Source organism: Macaca mulatta, chromosome 12, assembly GCF_049350105.2.
Source record: "Macaca mulatta isolate MMU2019108-1 chromosome 12, T2T-MMU8v2.0, whole genome shotgun sequence".
Lineage (NCBI taxonomy): Eukaryota > Metazoa > Chordata > Mammalia > Primates > Cercopithecidae > Macaca > Macaca mulatta.
The window spans coordinates 52,365,302-52,385,113 of record NC_133417.1 but is presented as its reverse complement, the minus strand read 5'-3'; the positions used below and the strand labels follow the sequence as shown (position 1 = coordinate 52,385,113).

Here is a 19,812-nt window from a genome sequence, read left to right as displayed (position 1 = left end):
CTTGTCCAACAGCCACGATAACCAAGCTATGTATCTTCCTTTTATTTTCTCTCAAGAGGGAGTTGATCTCCAATTTGCAAGTAAGTCTTCGAAATTTAGTTCAGTTAAGCCCAAGGATTTTAAAGACATCTCATACACAAAATGACACACATCAAGGGTGTGGGTATGTTGTTTTCCAGTGTTTCTAAGTAGGTGTGAAGGAAAACCTCATTTAAACTCTATTGAGAAATCAACAAAAGCCTTAAAACAAGAATAATGAAGCAGCATGAGTAATGTTCAGGGTCTATACTGAGACAAGGATGACGAGGGCATTGGTTCTTCAGTCAGAACAGCAACTGTCTATGCAATGTCTGAGGTCTGACTGTGCGACCTTGGGCCCAGCCACGAAATACCGTCACCCAAACCCAACTTCCCCCTCATTAACAGTAACAACACACAGCAGTTTAGTGCTTTATGGTTTCAGAGCTCTTTTGCATGTATTATCTCATCTCTGGTCCATTTTTAGGATGGTGTTAGCCTTACCTCATGCCCCAGCATTTCATCATGTCTTTGGAGACATTGCAGCTTAGCTGATAGGTCTGATTTTTCTCCTTATGCTTTGGGTAACCTCTGGAAGGGGTAAAGGTTATGTTTTGGCTAGTAGTTTAAACAAATAACAAAGTTGGACTGAAATGGAAAGTTTCTAGTGAGATCAAAGAATACGACATAAGGGATAAAATTAAGCACGGTTTATGCAGTGGTGGCTTCTTTCATTAGGGCTGTCAGACAAACTGTTCCCACTCATTTTCTCACTTGGCCCTCATGGGAACCCCCTGGAGGTAGGAGCATTTATTATTATTCCTAGTGTACAGATGAGGAAACAAACACTTGGCCATTTACATAGTTTATAGAAGTCACAGGGCCAATGACAGAGCCTAGTTCTTTTGCCTCTTAGGCCAATGCTCTTTCTTCCATACCCCAGTGCCTCTCTAGGTATAAGATCACTTCTCAAGTTTGGACATTTTCTTGTATACATCACTTTCCTCCCCCGAATTAACAGAGAGGTAATAAATTTCAGAGGAGAGCTGGGACTAAAGATGCAGTCTTCACTCTGTCGCTGGGTTCTCTTTTTTTCCTTTAAAGTGAAGAGAATTCCTGTTTCTTTTGTACATTGAGGTCCATGCTACTTTTTGAGTCCTATAGACAGAGGAGTATTAGACACTCATAGAACTCTTTTTGCTATTGCTTCTCATTATGTTGTTGTGGTTAATGTCTTGATGTTCAGTATTATGAAACACATTGTCTTGAAACTTGTCCACTCAAAAGCCATCACCTACTGCTTCTTTGGTTGTGGGCTCCATGGACTTTAAAAGATCATTGAATGATGAAAGCAAGAAAGTTGGAGAATGAAGAGGTCTGTTAGGCAGTTTTCTACCTTCAACGTGCCTGTGGAGATGCTGGGTGAGTAATGTAAGAGAACAGGTGAATGGCACATGCGGCGGGGGCGGGGGGGCTCCTCTCAGGGTGTCATTGTTACTTTTGTCTGTTTTCATTTTTGTTTTTTCTTTCATTCTTAGAAAGGTAGGTCCTGTGTGCCAGGTAGGGCATGGCAACAGGAGTCTAGAATTTAGGAGAATGGAGAGGCTACAGTTGGACCTAGTTAGTGTTTTCAAGATCTTGTCTTGACCACTGTCTGAAGTTAGTGGAATTGGATCTGGACAGAATATCAAAATCCCAGCCAAGAGGGTCAGGTATTACTCAAAAAATCTGTGCATTTGCCTAGGACTAGAAAACTTTTTCCATTCCTCACTGGCAGGTCAACTGATCTTCTTGATATACTTTAATCCAGTCTTAGGAACAAGCATCAGTGACTCTGGCTAAAAGCTCTAGGTAAGCAATAGATAAACTTTTGGCAGTAATGTCATTATTGGTATTTGAGTCAGTTGTTAGTGGCATTTATTATCCCCAGCCCCAAATCCTTCATTTAGCTTTTATGTGTTTTTTTTTAGTTTTACTTTCCTGGATTCTTTTCTTCTCTTCAATTGTCGTAAATCAGTAACAGTTGAACTACACTGTCAAAATACAGTATTTTTTTTTTAAATGAATGAAGCTCTTTGTTAAGGAATGGTTCTTTCTCTAATGCAAATAATTACTTTCTAATTGTTCTGTAAGATTATACTTTACTGCATATATTTTTAAAGCAGGTAGCGCCTGCAAAGTAATCATCTTATTTACCATTTTTAAAATTAAGTAGCAAGTCTATGGGACAATTCCAACTAAATAAAAAAAAATTCAATAATGGAAATAGAGTAAGGACAAGGGGGAACATATATTACACAAAGCAAAACTATTTTGAAACACAGCATCTTATGTGGCCTTCCTTAGATTTTAGTGGCTTTTTGAAAAGATGGCTCCACACCTTGATTTACTACTCATCCCAAAGTCTAAATCCAAGGTTGTTCTTGGAACATTGCCTCTTCAAAGCATTCTTATTAGGAGCTGAGAGCACCCAAAGAGAGTGGTGAACATTTAAAGCATAGAGCATATAATGTAGCTGCACTAATATGAAACAATTGTTCTGTATTAGACTCCAGAGATTGAATTATACAATTCATATCTAAGTGAAAGATGAGCGCCATATTAAGCATATTTCCCCATCTCTGAAAGCAGGCAGAAAACTTACAAATGCATCTCAACAATCTTCTCCAAAGAGCATTCTTACTGGTCTGAAGCTATGGAGCACTCTGTTCTCTCTTGAATGTACTTTATTATCAATTCTTAAGCAGTTGAAAGGAGGCCTTGAATCTGAACCTATCCCACAATGCCCTTTATGTAGTGTGACTCTCAGAGGCCCCTGCTGCCCACACTTTGGCAAAGACTCATTTAACTTGATAGGCTTATGTATTCTACTCTTCCTTTCAACAGGAGTGGCTGGAGCAGGGTAGAGGTAGAAGATGATTCCATGTAATGGATCCAATTACAAAGACTTTTGGAGGAGTGCTGAGAAGAGGTTATATTTGGTGGGAGGAATAATCCTTTAGAATATGGTATGGCCCAATATCGGTCCTGGAAATAATCCTATCTATAGGAGACAGTTCTACTTCATTTAGAATTTAAAGGATGGAACATTCATAAAAAATTTTACATTGAAAATTTAATCCCAGCCTGGGGCTTGAGGAGCTAATTTCATCCCAGGTCTCTCTGCTCTACCATTACTGCTTTCTCCCACTTTATCAGGAAAATTTTGTAATACCTTTGTGCAATTAAGAGATACTGAGCTTTGTGCAATTAAGAGATACTGACTGGCAATTATTGGCCCATTCTACATACCAACTTAATGGCCAGAGATTCTTTGGTTTTAATATCTAGCGAGTTTTACATGAGGCCACAGAATCAACTCTTAATTCATTCAGTAGTAATAGTTCAGTACTATCTTGGTGGTGTATATTATTTGTAGAGATCACAATTTTATGACTTGGGACTTGATCAGGGCTTAGAAAAGTTGGTGGGGTTTCTGAGTGAGTAGTCAATAGTCCCAAGAATTGACAGACACATGGGGAAAGGAACAGAAGTTGTGGCAGACGATCATAGAAATGAAGAAAAGACAGAAAGAACAGGGAACAAGAAAGAAGTGAATGGTGGGAGTGGTGGATGTCCCTAAATCATCTCATACTGCTGTGCTGGAGCCAGTTTTGAAAGGCTCACCGAAGCTGATTATAGTTTTCTTTTGAACTCTGTTCTGTGATTTTGTTTTGGTAACTTCAAATTGGCACAGTGGAAGCATTTACACCATAGATATTGGTGAATACTACAAATCAGGGCTTTTTTTTTTTTTTTTTCCCTCCAGGGAGCTAGTTGTTCAATATTTACCAGCATACTATGACCTTAGATATTTCTTTGTGATACAAGAAGCCTAAATTATCAAATGTGTCATAGCAGGAGAGAGTTTGGGAGACACTGGATTAGTTGGGCAGGGGCCAGTTCCACGAATAGAAATGACAAACTGGAGTTTCTATTCCCATAGTTGACTGAAATGAGAAGCAGGTCAAGGTATGGACAGAAGAGGTCAAACTAGTTGAGAAAGATGTATTGTAGGCATTTTGCAGAAAGCAGGAGCAGTCCTATTTAGCACTCATAACAGATGAATAAATGGTGGTTGGGAGAGGTTAAATCTGTATATCACACAAGTTAGAACCAATTATAATTTATTTTACCCAAAGTCCTAATTTCTAAGCCCCACACTATAGGGTTCCTCTGTAGACCTCTGCATTCATTGAGGCTGGTGGTGCTCCCCACAACTTTTGGGCTTAGCATCGAAATTGTAATCTAGATTGAGCTTTCTAGTGATACCCTATACACAGCTCTGCGTGGCAGCCCTGCCTGCGGGTCACCTCTCTCTGACTCTATACATATGAAGAAAATCCTCAGCCAAAACATCCCTGCTCCACTCCAGAGCAAACATCAGTTTCCCCTCCTCTTCTAAGTTTATAACTTTTTCTTTATTTCTACTGCCTTCTCATTCATTCATTTATTCATTCAATAAACATTTGTTAAAAGCCTGTGTGCATTGTGAAAGAAAGAGGGAATTCAACCTAGGAAGGCCTACTGGAGGGAACACATGTGTGTGTCTAATTTGGAAGCTGCAGAAGAAGAAGGAGTAAAGATGTGGGTTTGAGGACCACAGATGGGGGGCTAGACTTTCTAGGTCATCATGGAGACTCCATCTGTTTTGACTATTTCTCTTCAATATGAGCAAAAGCCTTAGCCTGGCAACTTACTCTTTTCTTCTAATTTTCTTTCATCTTTTGTCTCTGGCCGTTATCCAGGACCAGGTGGATCTCACTGACTTAGATATTCTCCCTTCGGAGATCCTGGTGCCTTGTGTGCCCCTACCCCCAAAGTGAAATCACTTTAGATACAATAATTCTATATGATATTTTTGCTTATCTGAAAAGCATAATTTAATTCTATTTATTGAAGTGGACTGATTCGTATAAAGTGTACATAGTAAATCATTTTGAGTTATTGATTTGGTAAAAAGGCCTGTGGTTTGAAACAATTTTACATTTTGATCATGCGACATTATCCACTGAATCTCTTCTGATTTACATTTATTTATTTTTAGTTGTACATTTATTAATGATAAACGGAGTTCAACTATAAATGACTATAGAATTTCATGAGATATTTTAAGGAGGTGTTAGAGTTAGGAACGTGTGGGTGGGGAGCCATATATGAATAAAGATAGTTTCAGTCAGATGTGAGAATCACACTTTGAGAAAGTGTGGTCTCTGGACCAGAAACATCAGTATTACCCAGGAATTTATTTCAAATGCACATTTTTGAGCCCCACCCCAGGCCTGAATCAGAAATTCTGCAAGTGGGGCCCAGTAATTTGCATTTTGACAAGCTCTGCATGCAATTCTGATGTTAGCTAAATATGAGAATCACTGATTAAAGTAATACTAACAAAGTTAGCAACAATCAAAGAAAATTTTAAATGAAGTAGTACAGTTATGTCATTAACTCACTTTGGTCGGACCAATACTTGTTGGGATCCTTAGGCAGATTTTCTACTTACTGTATTCTTAAAAACCAAAAGTGTTTCAGCATTTTCACTTCTTTTGCAAATAACCATTAGACAGACTTGTAAAAAGATTGATTGTACACTTTCATTTCCTCAAGCGGTCATTTATTCTTTCAGATAATACTCATTCTTCAGGCAGCAGACAAAAGACTTGAAGACATACACAGCTGAAGGAAATGAAAAGGCGACAAGGCTAAGAGAACAAAGATGAGCATTGTCACGGTCTGGAGGGTGGTGGTGGAGGAAGCCTTCTCTACGCTGGTGCCGCTATTGGAACTTTCAGGAAATGAACATGTGTGTTTTGTGTTTTTCCCTTTACACCTCAAGAAACTTGGAACAATGATTTTCTTTTATGGAGAAGCTTACATTTAAGCAGATAAAAATTAGCCCCGAGAATAGAAATACAGAATCAAAGTCCACAAATTTAATTATTGCTTCCCCTGGTTAGCTGATCTTCAATTCTGATATCTTCCTCTCTGGTGTAGGGGAGTAAGGGTTATACCCATTTTTAAATTCTTTGTTGTATTATGACTACTAATACACAGGGAAAGTTTCTATGCATTCATTTATTCAATAGATATTTATTAGGACTCACTGTTTATGGAACTGCCCAAGATATTGTGGGAGATACAAGGGAGAGGACAACATCAACCCTGTTCGCAGAGTGTTTGAAGTCTACCAGGACTTCAAATGTGTCCATTGTACACGTAAGCATAATAAAAGCTAAAAGTAGGTGTGCCATACAATGGATCAAAATCAAAGGCTGTAAGAAGAGGAAAGGCATTCTTTCTAGCTTTGGTCAGATTTGGTCCACAATCAAATCAAATTCTTACTAAGTTCATATTCTCTTACTGACAAACTGAACTGCTGCAAAAAATAATCCTCCCCCATGGGAGATCTTACAGTCAGACCCTAATTGCCCTAGCTCAGTTTAGAATGTAGCTTTGAAAAGAATGACAAAAGACCTTGAAGAGGCGAGCAACAGATTTTGAAATATCTGGTCTATAAGGGTAAGAGACTGTATGATGCCAAAGCCTGGGGGTACTCAGCTGGGGTCAATCGATATTAATTGCTAACACCTAGAGGTAATTAGCAGTAATTACCCAAAGGAGTGATGGGATGGCCAGACTGACTTAAAGGCAGCAATTCCAGGAGCTCCTAGCATGTTGGGAACCTAACAGTTTCTAGGTAACCATAAATAAATTAGGTTTCCCCAGCAATTTATGTAGAGAGTTTTAAAATTGCATTACAAAGGACCCCTGGGGCAAGCTTTTATAAATATATTATTAAAACTTGTAACCCTTCCTACCCAGAGGTGAAGTTTATTTTCTCACACTTTGAGTCTGAGAACTTGCTTTAACCAATAGAATATCGGGAAAGAGAAATTGTGCAACTTCTTTTGCTAGTAAGTCTTACAAGACCTTCAGCTTCCACCTTCACCTTCTAGAAACATTGCCCTGAGATCTTGTGAGGCAGCTGGTCTAGCCTCCTGGAGGGGCAGTTTTGTGGAGAAGATTCAGGCATCCCTGCCAACAGCACCAACTCCAGATATATGAGTGAGTGCATCTTAGAGTCTCTGGCTAATAGTGTACTAAAGTGTTAGACACTCAGAGTAGATCATTTTACCACCACCTTTTTCCCTATGGCAAAATTGTATTCAACTATAATAAAAATTATAATTTTATTTCTTAGTTTTAAAGCAAACAATTGGCAAGATAACGAATGTCAATTTCAAAGATATTCATATTGAGCAAAATATTTCATAGATGAAATAAAAACAAAAAAAATACTTGTTTTCACCTTGCCTCAGTTTGAATTTTTCTTTGCACAGAAATTCCCAAGAGTAAGAATGATTGTAAAGACAAAGAAACACAACTTGAGTTCCTTCTATTCTGTGATTTTATCATTGCTAATTTCAAATCTACTGATTAAACACAAGAATATGTAGTACCATGGAAATAGGGATGTAAACTGCGCACAACGAAAGCTTGAACAAGTCCTAGTCGCTATGAAACTATTCTTAAATATATGTAACAGACACTGGGGGGGCTGGGGGTTGGGGGGCGACTGTGTAACTGAGTTCTCCAAATTAACTTCTATGTAGAACACAATGTTTATTAAAAGATAAGGAATAAAACGGGCTAATTTGAAGCTTCTGTAAATGTTATTAAAACTGAAGAGCTCCAGTATTTGTTCAGAAATTAGGCCAACACCCTTCCTCGGCCGCCTGCTCCTCGGCCTCATCGCTCGGCCTCTGCCTGGCCTATCGCCTGCCGCTGGCTTCCGACGGGCTGGACCTGAGCCAGGCGGCGGCGTGCACCAATGACTACAAGATCATCCGCACCAACGAGAAGGAGCAGCTGCAGGGCCTCAACGACCGCTTCGCCGTGTTCATCAAGAAGGTGCATCACCTGGAGACGCAAAACCGCGCGCTGGAGGGCGAGGTGTCCGCGCTGCGACAGCGCCACGCCCAGCCGTCGTGCGTCGGCGAGCTCTTCCAGCGCGAGCTGCGCGACCTGCGCGCGCAGCTGGAGGAGGGCAGCTCGGCGCGTGCGCAGGCCGTGCTGGAGCGCGACTGGCTGGCCGAAGAGGTGCAGCTGCTGCGGACGCTAAGGCGCCGAGGGTGCCCTGAAGGCGCAGTAGCGCGACATGGACGGCGCCACGCTGGCCCGCCTGGACCTGGAAAAGAAGCTGGAGTCGCTGCTGGACGAGCTGGCCTTCGTGCGCCAGGTGCACGACGAGGAGGTAGCTGAGCTGCTGGCCACGCTTCAGGCGTCGTCGCAGGCCGCGGCCGAGGTGGATGGGGCTGTGGCTAAACCAGATCTGACCTCGGCGCTGAGGGAGATCCGCGCCCAGTATGAGTCCCTGGCCGCTAAGAACCTGCAGTTCGCGGAAGAATGGTACAAGTCCAAGTTCGCCAACCTGAACGCGCAGGCGGCGCGCAGCATAGAGGCCATCCGGACCAGCGGCGAGGAGATCCATGAATACCGGCGCCAGCTGCAGGCGCGCACCAGCGAGATCGAGGGCCTGCGCGGGGCCAACGAGTCCTTGGAGAGGCAGATCCTGGAGCTGGAGGAGCGGCACGGTGCCGAGGTGGCTGGTTACCAGGGTAGCATTGGGCAGCTGGAGAATGATCTGAGGAACACCAAGAGTGAGATGGCACTCCACATTCGGGAATACCAGGACTTGCTCAATGTCAAAATGGCTCTTGACATTGAGATAGCAGCTTACAGGAAACTGCTGGAAGGTGAGGAGACACGTTTTAGCACCAGTGGGTTAGGCATTTCGAGGCTGAATCCACTTTCCAATCCAAGTTATCCGCTCCCACCTAGAATCCTCAGTTCTACAACCTCCAAGTCTCATCCACTGGGCTATCACTTAAGAAAGAGGAGGAGGAGGCATCTGAGGTAGCTTCTAAGAAAACTTCCCAGATAGAGGAAAGTTTTGAAGAAATATTAGAGGAGACAGTGATATCTACTAAGAAAACCGAGAAATCAAATATAGAAGAAACCACCCTTTCAAGCCAAAAAATATAGTTCCATTGCTTTGAAAAAGTTAATGCTTAAGAGGGAATGATATGCATTTGACTTGTTGAACAGCCTATTCCTGAACCATAACACTTGCCACCACTATAAAGTATCTTCAAGGCTTCAGTCTCCTATTTAGTATTGAATACTTACCTTCTGTAATAAGAAAACCACCCCTTAGATTGAAGTAAACTGCAGTCCTGGAGCAATCACAGATGAATTATCTAAGAATACAGCTTTTTGACCTTCAGCTCACGCTTCACAGTGATCGATGATTCAGGTGCAGAGGAAGTGCAAACTACGGTGCTAAATCTGTGATCATCGTAATTTGCTGTGAACTGAAATTAAAACTATTCACGCTACCCAGCCATTACCCAGCTAAATAATCTTACTCTAGATACCTAAAACGTAAGATCACTGCCAAAGATAAACTAATGGTCCACACCCAATTCCACTCTGATAGAACTTTCACAAATAATAGGTGTTTGTTTAATGGACACCTTCCACCTCCCTCAATTCCACATATACTTTTCTTCTATGTAGGAAAAAAATAGTCTAGTGTAGTGTTCTTCCCATGTAAACACATTTTGGTTTTTCTCAAAAGAACTTACCCCCATTTGCTCTCTTTGCTCAGTGGGTAAAATTAGATGCATGTTGACCATGTCTATGATTCGTGTAATTGCTTATCCCTGCCCATTTTATATTCTTTCAATTCTGTAGGTTAAAAAAAAATGGCAGTGATGAATTTTAAGGGTTTCTCCCAACATATAAAATAATGAAAAGAATCCCTTGACTTTAGGCTTTCAGCTTACACAAATCCATTTAATTAGGATAAAAAGAAAAAACCTTAAGGATGTAGCTTTTCACCTTTACTTTAGAAGCACAGTAAATAGTTATTCCAAACTGTGATGAAGCTGACCTTAGATTTAGTAGTATAAGCTAGAGGAAGTGAGTGTTTCTATGAGTGGAAGAAGCCAAGGTGTCATTTACGTGTCAGTTCATTTGTGGTGATATAGAATTAGCTTTTTCATCCCCTTACCCTTAGAATCCATGTATTCCCCTTCCCACTAGTCTAGGTCCTAAAAATGCCTCACTTTCACTCTCCTATGCCTTTTACGAGTGCTCAGTGTAGGATATTTTGTCACTAGAACACAATGCTGCTGCCCCAAAGTAAAAAAAAAAACAAAAAAAACACAACCACTTCTGGTCAATCAACACCACCAGCAAATATAAGAAAGAAATCTTTCTCTTTTCTAAAAGACTTCCCCAACACTTACCCCATGGTTGCACAGATGGTGGGGTCCTGCCGGAGAGGAAGAGACACCCAGACCAGAGAAGGGGTGTGCATGCGCCTACTCGCTTGCTAGAAGTAGATTCTGGACAGTCAGCTCTTCATCTGCCCAACTGTGTAGCATCTGCATTGCCCAGTCTTTCATGTGTGCCAAGGCTGATGCAGGATTTGTTCTCTGTCCAGCAGTCCCTTCTGCCAGAGCTAAAGAGTTGCCCCATCTCTGTTCCATGTCTCCTTTAAGAGCTCTGGTGATAAGGACATGATGCTTTTACTGAACTTTCTTATCCTAGCACGTGGTTCAATAGTTCAAGGAACTTGAAAGACACTTTTCTCTTCTTCCTTACTTTTACCCCATCCCTGTCTTTACTCCTCACACTTATCGTAAGACATTAGTAAAATAAAAAATTAAAAGTGACACGAATCCCACAAAAAAAAAAAAAAAAAAAAATGAGGCCAACACTTTTTTTTTTCCCCCCCCCCAGGGAGGAGTAGTTTACCACTGACGCTGTTTGGAATTGCTGGCACATGGTGATAATCAAAGGTAGGCTGATTTCTTGTCATTTAAATTGTTGCTTCAAAATTTACAGATGATGTACCCTATTTTTGCCTGTGCCTTATGTGGACTGCTCCTGCTGACCCATGCTGGATATGCCTCTGCTTTTGTTACCAGAGGAAGGTATCTGCATGGGTCTGCAGCAACTTCAATTCTTGCCTCCTCAGAAAAAAGAATTTGACTAGGGGCATGAGGCAGAAGGAGAGACCGGGGCAAGTTTTGGAGCAGGAGTGAAAGTTTATTAAAAAGCTTTAGAGCAGTAATGAAAGGAAGAAAAGTACACTTGGAAGAGGGCCGAGTGGATGACGTGAGAGGCCAAGTTCATGGCTTGGCCTCTTGACTTGGGGTTTTATATGTTGGCATGCTTCCGGAGTCTTTTGTTACTTCTCCCCACTCCTGAGATCTTACTGGGAAGCAGCTGATCACCAGTTTCAGGTGTTTTCTATTAGAGACTGCCTTTCCCTGGCACCAGCTGTGACAAATTGTTACTTTAGAGAGACAGTTAACAACTCCCTGACCATCACCTGTTGGTCGCCCAGTGCTCCTGGTGTGTGTGTTGGGGAGCCCTCTCTTGCCCTGCTCATATCTAATTAGCTACTTACTGTACCACTTTTAGCATTTCACGTCCCATCTGACTGTGACTAGGTGAGACCAGCAGGAACTGCTCAGTTGACCCAAAGAATCACCAGAAATTATAAATGGTTATTTCATGCCACCAAGTTTCAGGATAATTATGTAGCCATAGATAAGTGGTGCAGGAAATGATCACTTAGAGTAATTGAGCTAGATTTTTCTTCCTGAAGCTGTGACAATTATAAGAGCTCTAATTATGTACTGGGTAGAAGGTAAAGATTTGGGGACTATTGTTGATGGTATGGCTTATTGACGGAGGTGAAGTCATTTTAAATAAGATGAGAGAGGTGATGCAAGAAGGAAATGGGGAGAGAAAAATGTTTCTGTGAAGATTGGAGATTTAAAATTATCACGAATAGATTGGTGAGGGGGAGTGATTCAAAGAAAACAGTGTTTTAATTCCTGAAGCTAAATCATTTTTTTGTATCTTGAGTATGAAACCAGACCTTTGGGAATGGGATCTGAATGTCCCTGAAACAATGAGGTATGCTTCTACGTTCCAGCAAAGGCATCAAACTCAGTCCCAAAAGCCAGAATGAAGGACACATTGTGGAGATTATGTTTTCATGGTACAGAGCTTTAACATACTTATTTGGTAGGTAATTTCTGAAGCAGTAGCAAGGATACAATGGTAAAAAATTGGCAAAAATCCATCCCACTCATTACTAATAACTTTAAATTTATAATGTGGTAAATTACATAACCATAGATAAATGCCATTTCCATATCCGGTTTCTGAAATGTCTACAAATATGAAACTGAGTCACAGAAAACTGGAGTGTTGTTTTAAACATTTCAGTCCGTTCAGCTTTTGCTTTTTATGACTTTGATTGATTTCCATGCTATCTCAAACATTTCTTTCTTGAAGAACGGATTTTTTTGGACCATGATTTGGCAAAGATGATGTGTGTACTATGAAAATTGGAGACTGTGGTTGTCAGGAGAGGTGGTGTTCTGTTCAGTAAAATTATACTGAAACTTATCAGGAGGAGAAATAAATTCCTGGAATAATGAAGAGTTGTATATTTGAACATATATGTACATATATGGTGGAAATTAGCTAATGCGATTATGGAGACTGAGAAATCTGAAGACCTGCCCTCTGCAAGTTGGAGAACCAGGAAAGCCAGTGGTGTGATTCAGTTTAAATTCAAAGATCTAAGAATGAGGAACATCGATTTTTCCCAGTAGGAGGAGATGGATGCCCTAGTTTAAAGAGTGAATTTGCCATTCCTCCACCTTTTTGTTCTTGGATGCCTGTCCATATTGGTGAAGGCAGTCTTCTTTCTACTTATTCAGTTGCTATTCTCTTCCAAAAACACCCCCACAGACACACTCAGAAATAATGTTTTACCTGTTATCTGGGCTTCTTTAACCCAGTCAAATTGACACAGAAAATTAGACATCACGTCATAATAATGAGTAAAGAGTGTGAAGAATGTTGGAAGTATTTTAAGAATGACACCATTTCAGAAATTCTGAGAATTCTAATTTTTTTCCTAGCAGATACCTGAAGATTAGTATCTGTCACCAATTTATAAATACTAACTGAATCATCCTGTACTCAAATAAATTATGATAAATTAACTCGACTTTACTTTTGCTAGTGTGAGTACAGTATTTGTTCACTGGACTGTCTGAGATTTACTGCAACTGGATTTCAGTAAAATATTTCACAGCCTCTTGTTATATCTTAATGGAGAAGATGGAAACATCTGAGTTGAATAATAGGCCATTAAATTAATTTGTAGCTTGTTAAACAGCCATGTCTAAGTGTGGTGATTAGTGAATCAATATTATCTTGAAGTCACCTTACTAGAAGTCAGCCCTATGACTGTGTTTTTGATCAAGTTCTCACCAATGACTTGAAAAAAGATAAAAAAAAAAGTCACTTTCTTGCATGCATATGATTATTAAACACACAGACACAATGTGTTGATAATATTTTGACTAATAAAAGTAAATACTTAGAAGTTTCCAGCATGTAGGAAACAGGTGCTAAGAACAACCAGTTGAAATTTAAGGCTGACAATTATGGTAAAAACAAACAAACAAACAAAACCCAAGTATATAATGCGTGAGTCTTAGATTAATGATAGTTTATATAGAAAAATAACCCCAGAAGTTTTAATGGAGTGCAAGTCTAAATAAACTTATAATGAAACAGGGCTGCCAAGACATCTAATGGAAACTTTGGTTCCACTAACATAACTAACATATCTAGAACATGCAAGGTATTAGTCTCCTTGAATTCTACATTGGACTGTATCTAGAGTATTATATTCCATTTTAGAATAGTATCAATAAATATTGATAAATGGGCATAAATATGGAGGAGGATGCCCAGAATATAAATTTATTTTTTTTCTAGAACTCAAACTGTGGAAGAACTAGAGATGTTTCACTGACTAGGGAAATGTTGATGGGGAAAGGACCATTGTTATCAAATATTTGATATTTGATATTTTGCCTATGCATATGAACTAGAGGTTATACTTATTCAGTGTCACTCTGGGTAACTAGGGCCAATTAATTTAGTTTATAGGTAGGTAGAGTGCAATTCAAATTACAAAAAAGTAATGGGACAGGCTCTAAACTCCCCATCAGTGAAGACGTTTAAGTAGAGGTTAGAGTATTTGGCACTTAAAAAATCTGCCTAGTTCATTTTCCTGCATTTCTGGGAGATGGTAATAGGTGACATTTAATGTTCTTTCATCGGGAATGCTGTATATGGTTCTATGCGATAATCAATAACTAGATGTCAAAATGAGAAAATGAGCACACCTGCCATATTATTGACTCTTGTGTTTTATGGTCTACTTAGTCTGACCAATCATCCTGCTTTACCTGGGACTGTCCTGGTTTTAGTATTGCAAATTCCATGTTCCAGAAACTCTTTCAGTCTTAGAAAAACAAGAAAAGTTGGTCACTGTGGTCAGACTCACTCAGTCACTTAAGGAGCGCATCTCAGCTCTTGAGTTGTGCTTGGAGTTGATCCACAGGATAGGATTTGCAAGAGGCTGGTTGATTTGCTTCTTCCATGGATATGATCAATGAGAGGGAGGAAGGCCCAAAGTTCTAATGTTTATGAGCCTAGGTCGGAATCTTATTATCCAGAAACTCCTTCAAGGATTTGGGGGCAAAGAGTTCATTTGTGTCATGATCCTGGGAAGCCTAGCTGTGGGAGTCAGAGAACTGAGATTGGAGAGGGAAGAATGCCCATATGATGTACTTTGAACATGTTATCACTGTGGGCAACTGGTGCTTAGTCCTAGGGAGGGCTTCTGGGAAACTTTGCGAAACACATCTCTGTGTTGTACCTGTCAAAATCTCTATCTAGTGGTGTTAACTTTCTGGTATGTCTGGCCCATCCTGCTCACTCTTCCATCCAAAGAAAGTCCTCAAGTCTTTGATCAAATGGGAATGGGTTGGGGTTATGTTAGGACACCAACAGAGGCTGCCACCTGCCTCTGATTCAGACTTTTGTTGTTACCTTTATCTCTAAATTACCCTATACATATGGTCACAGAAACACAGTAAATTGAAAGAAGCAGCATGCATTTGTGGCAGATTGAATAAATAGACTCACTACTTCACTCCTTCCTGTATCTCTGCCTTTCGTAGTGACTCTTCAGTTCTTCCCATTAAAGAGAGTGAGAGTGAGTTCCAAAAAAAAAAAAAAAAAAAAAGCCTCCTGACTTTGGATCTGACCATGTATCTGTTTTGGTTAATGGAATGTGGACAGAAGTGAGAAGGTTGCCAGGACTCGCCTGAGGCCTGAAGAGTGTTGTATGTGTCTGCAGGTGCTTTGGGCCTCTGCCGTCACCATGAGAAGAATATGCCCCAGCTAGCCCATGAGTCCACGGAGGGTGAGAGATAGTTGGAACAGCTCCAGATCCAGCTGCAGCTTGGAAGTGACCAGCCTAGTCCTGCTAAGATTGGCAGAAGCACCCTAGCTGACCTGTAGAAATACAACAAATACAGGCTGTTGTGCAGTCTAGACTGCACTATCTGTAGTATATTATGAATGAATAATTTTATAATTCCTAAAATTACTTTTTAGCAATCATAAGTGTACTATATTGTTTTATTGCATAAAAGGACTAATTTATTAAATGTAAACATTACAGTATCACATTTGTGGGTGTGTCTCAGCCACCCCTTTATGTCTGAACCTGTAAATCTTGCTCTCTCATGCTTTCTCTTGCTCTCTTTCTCTTTTTAAAAAATATAGACTTCTTTTTTCAAGCAGTTTTATGTTCACAACAAAACTGAGCAGAAAGTACAGAGAGTTCCCATATGCCCACTGCCTCCACCTACAGCCTCCCCCATTATCAACATCCCACACCAGAGTGGTACATTTGTTACAACCAATGAGCCAACACTGACAGTTTGTTATCACCCAAAGTCCGTAGTTTACATTAGGATTCACTCCTAGTGTCGTATTTTCTATGGGTTTTGGCTATCACACGATTTTCACACAATTTTTCTGTCTCTATCACCCAATTTTGCTAACTCTAATACAATTTTAGAGTTTAAAAAGTATACTAGGAGTCTCAACAAATGCTAGGGGCCTAAGAATCTTGACGCCTAAAAGAGTCTACTCTTGAAGGAGTTAACTTCTCCAAACCTCATTAGCAAAATGGAGGATAATAACACCTTGGATGGCTGCTTTAAGGATTAGCAGTATTGTATAAAAATAACACTGTAATAGTGGAATTGCTATAGTGACATTGCTATGGAGGACCCAGAGGGATGGGAAGTAATTGATTTACAAAAAAGAGGAAAACAGGGTAAAGCAAAGAATAAAATGGTATTGTCAGCAAAGCCACTTCTTCCCTTAGAGGGAACAGAGTGGGTTCCTATGACACTTTTGCTTCTGTTTGGAAATGATGTAAGGGAAGAGACTCCATCTGCAGTAGCTATTCTCAAGCCCTGTCCATGGGCAGTAGGATGCTAAGACATCACAGACTGATGTGCTCCTAAATATAGTCAGTAATGAGAGGTTGGACTTCGAGATAATTTTGGCTTAACAGGACCCTATTGAAGGCCTAGGGAGGGCTGTGTGGAGGAATATAAAAGCAAGTGTACCCATGCATGCATTGGATGATGTCAGTGTTTTTCAGCAGGATGGATGTTTGGCGTGCTCATATCTCCCATGGATCCTCAGTGTCTATTGCAATATTCACATTGCTATTTCTTGCACATTATACAATATGCTTTGTTACTTGTATGTTGTGTCAGAAGATATTTTTGTTTGCTTCTCCAAACCCAGTTTTTCTCCTTCACTCTGCCCTCTGTCCTGGAAAACTGGTCTGTATGGACTACATCAATAGGCCTCATTCATGGCCAGATATCTTTCCATAATTCTGTGTCAAGTTCTACATTTAAGATACTTCTTGAAGTTCTAAAAGAGGTAGACAGTGACATGTTTTGTGGAGCAACTATTCCTAACAATTCATGGTTTGTGGGAAGTGATAAAAGATGGTGTGGATTGTGCTACTAGTACGAAACCTCAAACAAGGTCTGTTACATCAAATAGGTGCTTAAATGATAGACACAAGTATTATCACATTTCTATTCTGAAAATAGGGCTAAGAGCATTTTGATTTTCTTCAAAGAAGCACAAATTTTGCAAAACTGTACAAACTGGTTTGGGTTTCAGAAAAGGGGCAGCTGAACTAAGACAATCACCATTTTTACTCCTTTCTTTTTCCTTTCCTTTCCTTTTCCACCCTTTCTTTTCTCCTTACCACTGCTTGAATAATGCAAGATGAGCACCGTATAAAAGGTGGGTATCTGGAAGGCATAGATTTATCAGAAGAGACTGCCACCTAAGCAAAATGTGACACTAGCTCTTGGAGTCTTCCTTCCATTTTAATCATCTTCAGAATATAGTCTTTGGATAATTACAGATAGATAAACAGAAACAAGGCTAATAATCAAAACCCTGAATAGGTGAATTACATTTTAGTGCTAAGCTCACATTTACCACATAAGATATATGTGTGATATTTTACCAGTTTGGAAGTAACTTTTTCTGATTTCTTCTCCATTATTCATGTTATTTATTGTTATAATTAAGACATGACAGGCTAGACACTTTAGTAAAAAGTTTCCCCCCAGATCCCACATCTATATTATTTGGTATCTAGAAAACAAGGGGTGATTTGCTCCAAGGAATCATTGAAATATTTACATTCATTTCAATTATCATTAATAGCAATTTTTAAGTAAATTATTTTACAAAATGCAGGGTAGGTAATAATATAGCCTTGTAAAATCTCTTATTTGGCTTATTGCAATTTATACTAAATTTTTATCACTTCTCTGTGTGCCATAACACAGCATGTTTTATCTATTATATTCATTTCTAAAAACATTTTGACGAATTATTAATGACTGAAAGGATTCTCGTGTAAACAGCTGTGCATCTGTCCATCCATCCATCCATCATCTATTCATCACCTCATTTATGTACTAGGAAATGTGCTCACATGTGGAAAAAGCTAGAAAAGCATCAAAATGATTATTCTCATCGACTCACAAAACTAATGAAAGACATAGGCAAAAAAGTAAACATTTAGCTTAATGTGGTAAGGCTGCTAATTTAGGCTAGGTTTTGTGAAGATGAAGAGGTAGAAGTGTTAATAGAAAGGAGACATTGGGGGACAGTAAGTTGCAGCTGAGCTGTGTTTTGAAGTATAATTAGGAGTTATCAAAGTGAAAGGCAAGAGGATAGAAGCTGAAGCTTAGATAAAAGCACACAGGTCTGAGAGAGCACGTGATATGTGGGGAGGTGTAATGTACATCATTTAATATATCTAGAACATAGTGTATAGGCGAGAGCTGTTAAATATGAGAGACACAAGCAGGCAGCAGATCATGAAAGCTCTCATGAGCTCGGAGAGTTTGCACTTTTCACAAAACTCATTGGAAAACCACTAATGGGTTTTGAGCAGAATAGAGTGATCAAATGTGTATTCTAGAAGGACTGCTCTCAGGGTTGTGGAGAATGGGTAGATAGATAAGCCAAAAACTGCAGTGGAGACATTAGACTGTGACTGAATGAGAGCAGGTTGTATTCAAGGTCCTGGAGATACCGTGAACAGGGTCTGGCACATGGTAATTCCTCTATATGTATTTGTTGAATAGAGGAATAAATGCACAGATCATGCAATACATTTTTTAGGTAATTTCAGTAAGAAATGATGAAGGCCTGAACTAAGGTATTGGTAATGGAGAAGGATAAAAAGAAGATCATTTAGATTAGTGTTTTCCAAACTTTTCTAATCATGACCTATCTTAAGAAGTAAATATACATGACTCCATATATACAGCCCACATCAGAAACTAATGTTTTTACTAAACTATTTACTTCCACTACCTGTGATGTACTCTAATTTCTATCCTGTATTGTGCTGTGGCATACTACACTATTTATATTAGTTTGCTAGAGCTGCTGTAACAAATACAGTAGACCTGGTGGCTTAAACAAAGGCCATTTATTTTCTCACAGTTCTGGAGATAGAAGTCCAAGATCGAGATGCTGGCAGGATTGATGTCTTCTGTGGGCCATGAGGGAAGGATCTGTTCCAGGCCGTTCTGCTTGTCTTAAGGTCATCTTTTCATTGTATCTTATAATGATTTTTCCTGTGTATGTCTGTATTCCTAATTTCCTCTTCTTATAAGGACACCCATCATATAGGATTAGGACCTACCCATATGACTAATTTTCTCTTAATTAACTCTTTAAAAATCCTATCTTCAAATATAGTTGCATCCTGAGGTACTGGGGGTTAGGAACTCAATATATAAATTCTGTGATAATTCAACCCACAATACACAATTTGTTTTTTTTTTTGACACAGGGTCTTGCTCTGTTGCCCAGGCTGGAGTGCAGTGGCATGATCATAGCTCACTGCAGCCTTGAACTTCTGGGTTCAAGTCATCCTTTGACCTCAGTCTCCTGAGTAACTGGGACTATAAGTGTGAGCCACCATGTCCAGCTCCTGTTATATATTTTTTAACCAACCGAAGTTTGTAATGTACGTTGGGGTTCTCTTTTGGTGGTATATATTCTATGGGTTTTTAAAAAGTGGATAATTATATATACCCACTTTTATAGCATTATGCAGAATGGTTTCACTGGTCTAAAAATCCCTCATGTACTATTTACTCCCCCCTCTCTCCAAACCTCTGGCAACCACTGATCTTTTTACTGTCTCCATAGTTTTGCCTT

At 39.7% G+C, this 19,812-nt stretch overlaps 1 pseudogene; it reads left to right on the top strand.

The window, feature by feature from the left end:
• The first annotated feature begins 1,385 nt into the window (after positions 1 to 1,385).
• LOC144333272 (alpha-internexin pseudogene) lies at positions 1,386 to 9,117 on the top strand (annotated as a pseudogene).
• Positions 9,118 to 19,812: the final 10,695 nt, after the last annotated feature.